Source organism: Chionomys nivalis, chromosome X, assembly GCF_950005125.1.
Source record: "Chionomys nivalis chromosome X, mChiNiv1.1, whole genome shotgun sequence".
In the NCBI taxonomy this organism is placed as follows: Eukaryota; Metazoa; Chordata; class Mammalia; order Rodentia; family Cricetidae; genus Chionomys; species Chionomys nivalis.
Window position 1 is genome coordinate 22,051,252 of NC_080112.1, and position 12,337 is coordinate 22,063,588.

Sequence of the window (12,337 nt, forward strand, 5' to 3'; positions counted from 1 at the left end):
GGGGACCCTTCCGCAACCTCCTTGGTTATGGATGACCATGGGTAGTGCCACAGAAATCAGGACACAGGGGATGCAGAGTAGGAGATACAGCTGCATACTTTATTGCAAAGCCAGTGCTCCTTTTATAATACTCAAATCATGATTCAAACTAGGTTCCCATAATATATGAAAATAGTTTCATAGACTAGTCATTTGGTTGCAACTAATTTCAAGAGCTTCGTGCCCTAGCTAATCTAAACAAAAAGCTTGCTGTTATGGGAAAAACTCTTGTTGTAATATAATATGTAAAAACACCTCTAAAGAAGACAAACCACAACCTAATCAGAGCCTTTGAACTACAGTGCACATCTGTGTTCTCAAGGACTATTGGCAAGGCACTCTACTGATGGAAGAGGTTTGCCTCCTCCTGACTTGGTTTGCCAAGCCTGTCAGAATGCTACCTCAAGTCACCCCTGCACAGAGTTTCTATGCAGTTCAAAACCAGACCTTTGAATCTTCCTCCTTTTTCCTTTTATAATGAGTTAGTTTGTTGATCCACATATTTAACAGCATTTCTTACATGCTTGACTGATGAGGCTTAATAATAAGTAAATAAAACAGTAGCATAAGCAAACCTATAACAATAACTACTATCCCCATACTGCCAGCAGTGTGGGACAAACTTTGTACCCAAGCCTTAGGGGTCGAACCCCTCTAGTTTCTCAGCAATCTGTTGAGCAATGTCAGCATCTCTGGAAACCTCTGTGCCAATGTAGATTTAATATTAAATGTAATTTTTCAGTTTCCTGTCTTACAAATTTGTTGCTCAAAAAATAATTTCGCATTTTCTCCCAGGCTAATACAGATTCATTAAAAGCCAAATCAGTAACACAAAAAGTAATGGAATTTCAATCACAGTGTAATCTTTGTTCATTTTCTAACATCATAACCTCTTTTTCAGGATACTGTTTGCTTTACGGAGTCAACTTCATTCTGTAATCTGGCATCAATTCCAGCTTGTTGGGACCAAAGTTCATGAGAATCTTTATGCCAAGCTTCAACATAATGCTTAGTCTGCAATGAATTGTGTAAGGCTATCCCAGATACCGTGGCTAGCGTCATGACTGAAATTAGACTCAATAATACAGCAACAACCATTCCAATAAATCTTTTACTATGAGCAAGCAATTTCTTAAAAAACTCTACTGTTAACTGAATTAAAGGATTAGATGACCAAGGTCCATTTAACTTTACAGGTAACCAGACGTAGGGTCATTACTTCACAATGATAATGGACTGACCATTTAAAGGAATAGAATTATTTAAGCAAGTGTATAAGGTACAGTTGACACAAGAAATATTTTTAGAAAAAAAAGTTCCCAGTTAGCAGTAGATAAGGCAAAGGAACACAGGCTGTAACATTCCAGCTTTTACACATAGTAAAATTATACACAGAAGCACTGGAAGCAGTTCCGGGAAATGATCCATTATAGAGGTGTACAGTCTTTAAGGCAGCAGCCAGCTTCTACATATGCATCTGAACAGTGTCAGGAAATTGTAGAATAGCTATCCAAGGTCCACTTATCCCTCCATCTCCCCAGGCCATAAGCCGAGGACCATTAACTGTCTCGTTGTTGTTTGTAGCTGGAGTCATTGGCTTCTGCAGAAGTTATGGACAGTGAAGCACACATGGTCGGGAAAAGATTCTCAGCTGTAACAGGTTTATCATATCTCTGCAGAACAGCTTGACCATTAGCAGTGCGAGACTTAATTTGTCCCCAGGTAGGCACAGGAGCTTTAACATGCCTATGAGGATGTTTTCTGGCCAATGATAACTGGGCCATTGCTGCCACCGGCACCTCAAGATTGTCCTCGTTTCCCCTCAATGCCATTCTTCTCTGCACAGCTGTTTTAATGGGTCCTTCAGGCCTTGATCCAGCGGCCTAGAATCTACTGCTGGTGGCCATCCTGAAAAGACACAAGACCATACCCCCTTCCATCTACCAACAACTGCACAGGAACCCATTCGGCATCAGTAGTTTTGGCCCAAATTTCCTTAAAAGAAGCTGGCTCCAAAGCCTGAGATCTTTCAGACACATAATGCTTCTCTGCTGTAGTCAGAATGTCTCCCTGTGGTAAATTCAAAAAGTTTAAAATAAACAAAGCCTGATGCATAATAGCTCTAGGATTATTCTGTAAAGCCCAAATGTCTTTCATACCCAAGTCCTGCATTTTCCTCCTTTTTAGCTTTTTAATTTGTTGCTATAAGGTAGCGTGGGCTCTTTCTACAATGGCTTGACCTTGAGGTTTATATTCTATGCCAGTCACATGTTTAATATATTGATCACAGAACTGCTGAAATTTTGTAGAGGAGTATGTAGGCCCATTGTCTGTCTTTATTATGGCTGGTACCCTAATACTGTAAAAGCTTCAAATAAATTGGTAATGACATGATTAGTTGTCTCCCCAGATAATAGTGTAGCCCATATCATGAAGGAGAATTTGTCTATGGTCACATGAACATAAGATAACCTGACAAATTTTGGTATATAAGTTACATCTATCTGTCAAATATGGTTGGAATCCAAACCCCAAAGATTTGTACCATGGATATTTTGTATTAAATGTAGGGGATTACAGATAGGATAGTTAAGAATAATACACTTAGCTTGTCTGTAAGGAATTTTATATTGAACATGTAACTGAGGAGCAATGGTGTGTAAATGTTGATGTTCATCCTCAGCCAGAGCAAAGTTTACAAGAGTATCAGCTAGATTATTTCCCTTTTGTTAGATATCCAGGTAATTTGATATGTGATCGTATATGCACAATAAACACTACATGATTTTATTTTTGCAGTAACTTTTGTAATGTTAAAAATAACCCTTGTAGTATAGGATTATTAACATGAATAGAAGCAGGGCAAAAGGTCTTTACAACCCAATTACATGTTTGGAGCCAGCCACTATATTAAGGGCTTTAGTAGGATAATCCTGCAGTGCCTGAATACTGTCCATAACTCATTCTGTTATGCTGAGGAATAAGGAGATAATCGTGACCAAAACTGATTCAGTCCAATAAATGACATGAGTTCTACAACCACCAGTAAAGACAGTTCAAGCTTGTGAAATGGGTCGTTCAGCTATAATGTTGTTAATGACAAAATGCTGCTCTTTAAAAAATTTCTTGCCCCTGCTCAGTACATCATCTCAAATCCTTGAGATGAATTTATTCCAGAGGCTGATATTGAGATTTTAGTAACATTAGTTTAATGGCACCCAGATAAGAATTATTATTTATTGAAGGCATTAATGTCCAAAATCCCTGTGATGACTGACAGAGAAATTTTCTTTTTTCTAATATTTCAGGGGATGGGAAGACAGGGATGATGTATTTATTTCTGTAATTACTTCCTGCTAACTCTAGGACGTTGTTTTCGGGGCCCTGGAAGGCTAGAATGTTAGTCAAAAGCAATGAGGGAACTTAGAAGATTCTGGTTCATTGATAAGCTGAAAATACAGCAGTCACATTGGCTGGATTGGTCCACATCAGGTTTCAGCAAGGTCAGGACTCATAGTCATTTGGAGCAGGTTGTTATCAGCAACTGATGCTTGGATGTGTTTGTCAGCCAAGTGGAAACCTGGTAAAACAGACACAAACTGGGAACAGAAGTTAAATTTATGGACTCATTTGAAGCTTGTTTACTCATATTCTTAATAATTAAGGAAGAGGAAAGAAATCTTGTAAATTTTTATAAACATCTAAAGCCATTATTTCCTATAAATTTTACATTTTAAATATCCTCTAAGACCCATATAATCTCCAAGCTTTTATGTCTTTACATCCTTACAACCTGTATTGATGTTCTCAGTTTTTTATTTATTTTTTTTCGACCCTCTGAATTAATATAGACTCACAATAAAAGCATTTTGACCTGTGACTAACCATCATAGGAGCAGTTAGACTGCAGTTTTAATTTACCAACCATAGATGTGATGTTGAAGTTTTTAAGAAACACGTTTGGACTTCTCTATGGGAGTCTGAATAGCTAAGAGCTTAAGCATTGTTATTTTATAGGAGGACAACCATATAGAACCCTGTAACTCAGAGGATTGCTTGTATTATGATGATTAATTATTAACTTGTATTTATGACCTCAGTCCTTTATTTACCTTTAAAGAACATGATTGTATAATTAATATAACTATTCTTCAGTGAATAATCAGCAGTCTTACTAATGGAGAAGTCAATCAGTATTAGCACAACATAATTAAATATTTAGAATTTTATAGTTTTTCTTAAAACTCATTATTGGCCATATATGAGTTTTTTAATATCATTTTAGTCTCTTGTTTGTCCCCTTGTCCTTTAGACAACATGAAAATCTCCATGATTGTCTCCTCTCGTGAGTTTATCCAGCAGTCCAGAACATTGCATAGATACATTTCAAACAAAACCCAAAATATATAATATATGTATGTGTGTATGTATCACAATAAAAATAACTTAAATTTGTAGTAACATATAAAAACCTGTACTAATGTGAGACTTTTGAAACCAGCAGTAGCTTTTTTTATCTTAACCAATAATAATTTGTACCCAATTTCCTTTAAAGATGGTAAGTATTTGTAACCAATTGGATCTAAATGATTAAAACATATATTTTTTCTGTGAAAACAAAAGCATAGTTTTCCCCAAACATAATGTATCTTTAACTATTATTTTAAATCAACGCTTTTAAAAGTACACAGGAAGGCATAACTCAACATTTCTTTTTTTTAAAAAAAGCAGTATCAAGACAGAGAAGGGTTAAAATGAGAAGTTGCTGGCCATCAGAAAAGACTTTGAGGGTCAGCACAGTGAAGAACTTGACTTAGGAAAGAAAAGAGGGGGAGCAGCGCTGGTGGGCACAGAGTGTCCATGACTTCCAGCATTCCTGAAATAAAAAGTTAACTTCTCCAGTCACCATCAAAGATTCTCTGTTACACATCTGTGCAGTTTTTCAACTTCAAGCATTCAATCTCTGCCGCCCTGTACACAAGCACATCTCCCTGTAGTATCTCTGCCCACCTGAGCATGTGCCTGTATCCAGTGCCTTCTGCAGGTGCTGCTGGCAGGTTGTGGACCAGAGAACAACAGAGGAAGGTGGCCAGTGGCATGCCTCACCTTAGAGAAGTTTTTCTTTCAGGACCCAAAGCCCTGGAACTGATCCAATAAAAAATGCACAGGAGTCTAGAGGTAGAGGCAGCCTGCCTCCTCTCTTCTAGGATAACAAAGAACAATAGACAACAATGGACAGTAATGACAGACAGACAGGTACCGGTATCACTTAAACTTTTCAAAGACATAAACACATAAAACAGCAACATAGTAAGAGTTAAAACACAGACCAAGACAAAGCGAACTCATTCATCTGCACACACCTTTTTAAATCTCTAGATTCAAACTCTCTTCTGCAGGGAACCAGGGGCACACATCCTTTATACATTTCAAAAATGGAAGCAATTGTTGTTGTCTTTCCTTAGTCCCTCTAACCTTTAAAGTATCTCTAAGTAAATGTACAAACAGCTCTTGGCTGTTTTCTTGGCCATATTCACTTTACTTTTTTTAAAAAACACTTATATACAAGTTACTTAAGTTACTTCTTAGTTTACAATTATACTCGAGTTACTTTTTACTTGTATTTCGTGCTGCGCAGCTAACCTCGTTTTTTGTATTTACACTGCATCTCCTGTCCTGATAGCAGAAGATTGACCAATAGGCAAATAAGGTAAAGGCAGTTATTGAGCAATACTTTTTTAAATTTCAAATCAGCAATAGCAGACATCATAATTTGTATTTTACCTTTATAATCACTATCAATTATTCCTAAATGCACTATAATTTCTTTCATACTTAAGCTAGGTCTTCTGGTTAATAACCCAAAAGTCCCAGGAGGCAAGGGCCCATAGATCCCAACTGGCACCTTAACAGGCAAATTGTCCAGCTTTTGAAGTATGGTATGTCCACTGCGGCCCTATGTTTAGTGCCGGCTGGAGTGAAAAAATTGTGGCTTGCCCTTCTTACATCATGGACTTATGCCCAGTATAGCACCCCGCTAAAGTTGTTTACAGTTTTTCTTAAGGTGATATTTCATAGTCTTCCCTGAATTCTCATTCTGCTTATGGTAAGCAGTGACCATAGTTTCTGACATAAGCTGCATTTTTCTGGTCTTTGAAAAAATACTGTTACAAGTTTTCATGTATTGATTCAAATCCCCTGATTCCTTAATGGGTAAAATGGCCCTTCAGCAATCCTCATTAGCATTCTCATGAGCCAATAACTTCAGTAACTGCCGTCTTGCTTCCTCAACAACTACAGTTCTCTCAATAGTCTTCTTGACGTGGGTATTAAAATCTATGTGAAGTTCATTTAGCCTTTTGAAAAATCTTAGTCCAGGACCCGTAGTGTTCTCCAGCTGGCCTATTCTGTTCCCACACCTCATTAGCAATTTTTACTTGTTGATGTGGATTGTTATATTCCCAGTTCCTGATAACATAGCATATGTGTTAGCTCTAATTTGAGGGTCCTGACTGTGGACATTCTGCTTTGCCTTCTCAATGCACAAATCATTATACCACATTTGAAACTGCAAATACTCTCCTTCTTTCAGTAGCAAACACACCACGATTTTCCAATCCTTAGGAGCCCAATTTTCATAATGACAGGCAGTGTCAATTAAAATTTCTTTAGTGTCATGTGACTGTGTACAAAGTAACTGCTTTCCGACTCCTACTAATATCATCCACATTGACACCTTCATACCATGGCGGTTGGGCTACTCCCCCAATAGGCAGCTGTCATATGACAGGGAATACATGATGGTCAGGGGGTCATCCTCATCCTGGTCAAGGCCAAACTCATCTGGAGAGTCAAGATCAGAAGAATCCAAAGATTGTGCATACCCCCTGACTGCAGCTGCCTTAAACGATTGCTTCTGCAGGGAAGGAGCTGACAGTTTCACCTTCACTTTGACAATAGTTAACAATTCTTCCAGCTGTTTTTCTAACTTACTTGTCCTCTCCTTAGTAACTTCATGATCCTTCTGAGAAACTGTAACTGGCTCCTCAACTAACTGGGAATTATCTTTTTCAATCTCAGTTTGCATTTCTTCACTAACCTGTAACTTTTTCACCAGAGCATGAACCTTGGATGCTAAGTCTTTCACTGTCTGCACGGCTTTAAAGACTACATAAACAAGAGAACATACCTTGCTTTACAGCCTTCTCAATGTTCATCCGAACCTGATCCCAATTTCCTATACCCATTAAATTCTCATCTGAGGGAAACCAGGGATTATAGTCTTTGATAATTTTAGACACATCTCTATGTCTGACATAGACACATGAGCACCATGAGTTTTCAGCAAATGTTTAAGCATAGACAGAAACAGAGAAGAGTTAGCTTGTTCCGTTACCCTGTAATTACTTACCGTATTATCTGGCACTCATGATGTCCTTTCAGGGTCCCTGTTTGGGCGTCAATTGTTGGGGACCCTTCCCCAACCTCCTCGGTTATGGATGACCATGGGTAGTGCCGCAGAAATCAAAGCACAGGGGATGCAGAGTAGGAGATACAGCTGCATACTTTATCGCAAAGCCAGTGTTCTTTTTATAATACTCAGATCACAATTCAAACTAGGTTCCCATAATACATGAAAATAGTTTCATAGACTAGTCATTTGGTTGCAACTAATTTCAAAAGCTTCGTGCCCTAGCTAATCTAAACAAAAGGCTTGCTGTTATGGGAAAAACTCTTGTTGTAATATAATATGTAAAAACACCTCTAAAGAAGACAAACCACAACCTAATCAGAGCCTTTGAACTACAGTGCACATCTGTGTTCTCAAGGACTGACCATTGGCAAGGCACTCTACTGATGGGAGAGGTTTGCCTCCTCCTAACTTGGTTTGCCAAGCCCGTCAGTGAGAATGCTACCTCAAGACACCCCTGCACAGAATTTCTATGCCGTTCAAATTCGGACCTCTACAAAGCACTTATGAGAAATTAAAATGTGAAAACTGTACAGCCACTCCCTCAAGCAGACAAAATGTTTCTGCATCAGCTCAGGAACTCAGATGTATTGCATTGAGGCACAAGGAGTGAAGCTTTCACATTCCAGCTCTGCTGCTAATATGAGGTAGTGGGTGGTGTAATGGCTATTTTTGGTTGTCAACTTGACTCCATCTGGAATTAACTAAAACTCAACTGGCTAGGTACAAGTGTGAGAGATTTTTTTCCATAATTAAATCATTTGAAGTTGGAAGATGCAATTTTAATCTGGATCTTTTGAATTGGGGAGATAATCCAGGCCATACCTTCTGCTGGTCGCCTATATAAGGACATGGAAAAAGGAAGCTTTTGCTCTTTGCCTGCTTGCTCTATCCTTGCTAGCAAGTCCATTCCTTCCCTGGCATTACAGCCAAGTTCTTGGGATTCGAACATATACTGATGACCAACTGAGACATCCAACCTTGTGGACTGAACAGCTACCATATTCTTGGATCTCCCATTGGGAGATGGCCATTGTTAGACTAGCTGGACCACAGCCCATAATCTACTCTAATAAAAATATATTCTATATGCATAGAGATTCTTTTTATCAGTTCTACTCCTCTAGAGAAACCTGACTAATACAGGTGGGTTCTACCTAACTCATTCAATTGCTCTGCAGTCAGCTACAATAATTTTAAATAGTATAGGAACAGTTCTTCTGGGTTTACAAAATCTTTTTTCACTTGCCATAAATATTTTTTTCAGTGTTTTTGGCAAAGTAGATAAATACCTATATTGTGTGTGTGTGTGTGTGTGTGTGTGTGTGTGAGAGAGAGAGAGAGAGAGAGAGAGAGAGAGAGAGAGAGAGAGAGAGGTGGAGAGGGAGAATATGATATACACATACATGATAATTATTTTGCAGTAGCAAAGTTACTAGGATATGTTTAGCAACAACCCAGAGCCAAGAGTTTTGAAACATTCCTTCTAATTGAATAGGTAAAAGATTTCCTCCATCTCATTCCTCTAGAACCTCTTGATGATAAACAAAAAGATGCCTCTATCTTGAAACCCAGAAATAGCATCTTGGTCATATTTACCTCCAACTCCATCCCCTCGAGCTACTATATTCTTCCACCACTTTTCCTCCCAACTTCATGTACTCCTATTTTTTTGTAGAGACAGTATCTCACTGTGTAACCCTGTCAGGTCTGAAACTCACCATGTAGATCTGGCTGGCCTAGAACTCACAGTTATCTGCCTGTCTCTGCCTCCTGAGAGCTGGCATTAAAGGCGTGTACTACCACACCCAACAATGAATTTTCTTATTTTTATATTCCATTAAAAATTATTCAAAATTTAAGTATTTTGAAATACATGTAACAAAAGAAATGAAAGACTTCAACATCAAAAAAATATCAAGATATTGAAAGGAAGTCACAGAAGATACCAGATGATGAAAAGATATTCCATGCTCCTAGATTGACAGAATTAATACTGGGAAAATGGCCATACTACCAAAATTAATTTACAAGATGAATACAATTACCTGTCAACATTCCTTAACCTCTGAGCCATCTCTCTCCAGTCCCCTGTCAACATTCCTATCATATGTCACAGGATAAGAAAAAAATAATACAAGATTCCACATGTAATCAGCAAAGACTATGAATAGACAAAGAAACCCTAAAGAGTAAGAACAATACTGTAGGTATTACAATAAGAGACCTCAAATTATATTCCAGAATTATAATTATCCAGTCTGGTACTGACATAAAATAGACAAGAACAAAATGGAGTCTAACAGAGGTCCTGGAATTAGAGTAAACACATGCCTACTTTATATTGGAAAAAGATTAAACAAATGGTGCAGGCAAAACTAACTAGATTTCTACTCTAGAGGAATGAACATAGGTTCTTTTTCTTTTCTCTTTCTCTTTGTTTGTTTTTGAGATTCTTTCTCTGTGTAGCTTTGAAACCTGTCCTGGAACTTGCTCTGTAGACCAGGCTGGCCTCAGACTCACAGAGAACCACCTGCCTTTTCCTCCCAAGTGCTGGGATTGAAAGTGTGCACAAACACTACTCAGCATTTTTTATATATTTATTTATTGTGTCTTATTAGAGTCTTATCTTTCACCTTGCACAAAAACCAACTCAAAAAGGATCAAAAGCTTTAATTTAAAACCTGAGACTGAGGGATGGAGAGATGGCTCTGTGCTAAGAGCACTGATGGCACTTCCCAAGGTCCTGAGTTCAATTTCCAGAAGCCACATAGTAGTTCACAACTCCACTTCCAGGAGACTATACACCCTCACGTCACAGAGATATATATGCAGGCAAAACACCAGTGCACATAAAGATACAATTTTAAAAACCAGAATGATCCTTCAATTTACCAAGGTAATCTGAATCCATTTAATATAAAAATAAAACCAAATATTGAAACTTGTAGAAGAAAAAACAAAGTGTACATTTCAAGACACTGGGGTAGGCAGGAGTTTTTTGAACAGAGCACCAATAGGCCAGGAATTACTCCCCAAGAATCAGCAGGTGGGAGTACATGAAAAGAAACACTCTGTCCGAGCCTCAGTATTGAAAACAGTTTGGTATTGGCATAAAAACAGAGAAGTCGACCAATGGAACCGAGTAGAAGACCCTGATTTTAACCCACAAACTTATGAACACCTAATTTTTGATAAAGGAGCTAAAAGTATTCAATGGAAAAAAGAGAGCATCTTCAACAAATGGTGATGGCAGAACTGGTTGTCAACGTGTAGAAGAATGAAAATAGATCCATATCTATCACCATGCACAAAACTCAAGTCCAAATGGATTAAAGACCTCAATATTAGTCTGAACACACTGAACCTGATAGAAGAAAAAGTTGGAAGTACTCTACAACATATGGGTACAGGAGATCACTTCCTACGTTTATCCCCAGCAGCACAGACATTAAGGGCAACATTGAATAAATGGGACCTCCTGAAACTGAGTAGCTTCTGTAAAGCAAAGGACACTGTCACTAAGACAAAAAGGCAACCCACTGACTGGGAGAAGATCTTCACCAACCCTGCAACAGACAAAGGTCTGATCACCAAAATATATAAAGAACTCAAGAAACTAAACTTTAAAATGCTAATGAACCCAATAAAAAAATGGGGCACTGATCTGAACAGAGAATTCTCAACAGAAGAAATTCAAATGGCCAAAAGACACCTAAGGTCATGCTCAACCTCCTTAGCGATAAGGGAAATGCAAATTAAAACAACTTTGAGATACCATCTTACACCTGTCAGAATGGCTAAAATCAAGAACACCAATGATAGCCTTTGCTGGAGAGGTTGTGGAGAAAGAGGCACACTCATTCATTGCTGGTGGGAATGCAAACTTGTGCAACCACTTTGGAAATCAGTGTGGCGATTTCTCAGGAAATTTGGGATCAACCTACCCCAAGATCCAGTAATACCACTATTGGGAATATACCCAAGAGATGCCACATCAAATGACAAAAGTATCTGTTCAACTATGTTCATAGCAGCATTGTTTGTAATAGCCAAAACCTGGAAACAACCTAGATGCCCTTCAATGGAGGAATGGATGAAGAAAGTGTGGAATATATACATATTAGAGTACTACTCAGCAGTAAAAAACAATGACTTCTCGAATTTTGCGTGCAAATGGATGGAAATAGAAAACACTATCCTGAGTGAGGTATCCCAGACTCAAAAAGAGGAACATGGGATGTACTCACTCATAATCGGTTTCTAGCCATAAAATAAAAGACATTAAGCATATAATGTGTGATCCTATAGAAGCTAAATAAGAAAGTGAACCCAAAGAAAATCATATAGTCATCCGCATGGAGAGGGGGAAGTAGACAAGATTCCAGGGCAAAAACTGGGAACTTGCGGGTGAGGTGGCATGGGGCAAAGGGGAAATGGGATGAGAAATATGAGAAGGGGAGGATGGGAGGAGCTCGGAGGATTGGGATGGTTGGGATATAGGAAGGATGGATACGGGAGCAGCGAAGTATATATCCTATCTAAGGGAGCCATCTTAGGGTTGGCAAGAGACTTGACTCTTGAGGGGTTCGCAGGTGTCCAGGAATATGTCCCCAGCTGGTACCTTGGGCAACTAAGGAGAGGGAACCTGAAATGACCCTATCCTATACTGATGAATATCTTGCATATCACCTTAGAACCTTCATCTGGCGATGGATCGAGGTAGAGACAGAGTCTCAATTTGGAGCAACGGTCTGAGCTCTTAAGGTCCAAATGAGGAGCAGAAGGAGGGAGAACATGAGCAAAAAATCAGGACCACGAGGGATG